The sequence below is a fragment of the Corvus brachyrhynchos genome, unplaced genomic scaffold, assembly GCF_000691975.1.
Source record: "Corvus brachyrhynchos isolate BGI_N302 unplaced genomic scaffold, ASM69197v1 scaffold661, whole genome shotgun sequence".
Taxonomy (NCBI): Eukaryota; Metazoa; Chordata; class Aves; order Passeriformes; family Corvidae; genus Corvus; species Corvus brachyrhynchos.
The window spans coordinates 430,431-432,174 of record NW_008236246.1 but is presented as its reverse complement, the minus strand read 5'-3'; the positions used below and the strand labels follow the sequence as shown (position 1 = coordinate 432,174).

At 58.7% G+C, this 1,744-nt stretch overlaps 1 protein-coding gene across 1 annotated transcript in view; it reads left to right on the top strand.

Moving 5' to 3' along the window:
- Nucleotides 1-573: 573 nt before the first annotated feature.
- Nucleotides 574-1,744, top strand: part of MYL9 (myosin light chain 9) — a 7,658-nt gene continuing 6,487 nt past the window's right edge. The window contains exon 1 of the mRNA XM_008643472.2: nt 574-662. The gene's annotated coding sequence lies outside the window, so the exon portion shown is untranslated. The remainder of the gene's footprint in view (nt 663-1,744) is intronic.

Below are 1,744 nucleotides of genomic sequence, written 5' to 3'. Positions count from 1 at the left end.
CAGGCGAGGATTGGTCTTGAGCCAAGGTGTAGGTAACTGTCTGCAGTGCCTTGGAGCTGGGACATCCTGGCTTCCCCGGGAGTGCAGAGCTGCAGGAGAGGATCCTGCTGCCCATAGCTTCACCCACCTACTGATCTCTCAGACTGTTCCAGTCTGGAACATCTGCTTTTGCTCCAAGTCCTTTTGCTGATGACCACAGCCAAGATCCAGATGCATGCGTGATACTTCAGATATCTCCCCGGTGACCTGGGAGCAACTTCAGGCAATAAACTTCTGTAAGGCAGAAAAACTTTATTTAGCTCATTTCCTTCAGCCTTAAGCACAGAGGGATGTTGTGTTTTGTTTAGTCTTTCCCATGAAAACTTGAGGTCCTCTTGGCTTCCCTCCCAGCGTGCCCTTTTGGTACAAAATGTTTCGACTGTGATAAAAGCCAGGGAAGCTCTAAAACATGGATGTGTAGGAGAAGGCGGTGGCTGGAGCTGAATTCTTTGGACTGGAACATCCGCAAGTGTCAACAACCACCGCTGCTGACCAAAGATGGTCGGGTTCCTTCAGTCGCTGGAATTTTTTTCCTCTCTCCCTGGCAGGCTCTGTGCGTTTGTAGGAGGAGTTTGCGGTCACCTCCCCCCTCCGAGGCGCTGCGGCCACATTCCCCCGCCGAGGTGAGCCCCTTAATTCCCCTGGGAAAACAGCAAACCCCGGCCAGGGCACGTTATGCCGATTGCCCGAGGCCATGAAGACCTTGTGCCTGTGGTCCATGTCCCAGCCTCCCCGGGCATCGGAAGGTGCTGGGTGCTTGGCACACCAAGGGTGTCTGTGCCAGGGCTCCTCGTGGAAGGCTGCGGAACTTGTGCTTTGGAAGGGTTTGCGTGGGTCACATGGTGAGGTCCTTGTCTCCTAAACTTGGTGGGAAGCATCTAGTCCAGAAACCATCTGCTGAGCTTGCAGCCGAGCCCCGCAGCTGTGCGTGGGCCTGGCCAGGTCCCCAGTGTCTGGTGGAAGCTGGGGGAGGGCTGGGATGAACTCTGCGTCCCCGGGGTCGCTGCACACTTTGCTCTGGCTGCCTGATGCTGCCCTGCTCCTTCCTCCCTGGAATCTGTGCTGGTGGCTGTTGCTGGACTGGAGACACAGCCCAGGGCTCGGGTTCTGCTTTCCTCTCACCTCCAGGCTCCCTTTCCCATCTCCAATAAGGCCATAAAAGGAGCAGAAGGGCAGCCGCCTCCATTCCTGCAGTGCCGAGTGGGCTGCTCCTCCCGCAGCTCCCGGTGCCTCTGGCTGGCAGTGGGGCTCCCCTGGCACTAGAAACCCGCGTTGGTGAAGCTGAGCAGTGCCACATCCCACGGGCATCCTGAGCAGGGCTGTGCTGGAGGAAAGGGATGGTTTAACAACAAATGAAGCAGGGAAGATGAGCTGCTCCCTGCTCCCTCCTCCAGCGTGACACCCCGTGCTGCCGAGCAGCCCTGGGGCTGGGAGAGGAGCCTGCGGATGGCAGAGCTCGCTGCCCCTCCTGCCACCCTGGAGATGGGGTGGGACCTGCTGCCTGTGCGGGGCTGCCGGGTGGCCGTGTGTGGTGGGGGGGCCAGTGCTTGCCCACCAGTGAACGTGGCTGCTTCATGCTCACTGGTGCTCACAGCTCACTCTGGGAAGTGGCTCTGGGCAGAGGTTTAACCACAGTCCCCATGAGGAGCCAATGTTTGCCCTGCAGGAGTGTCCCTCGGGACAGCCCAGGCTGTTGGAATCACTC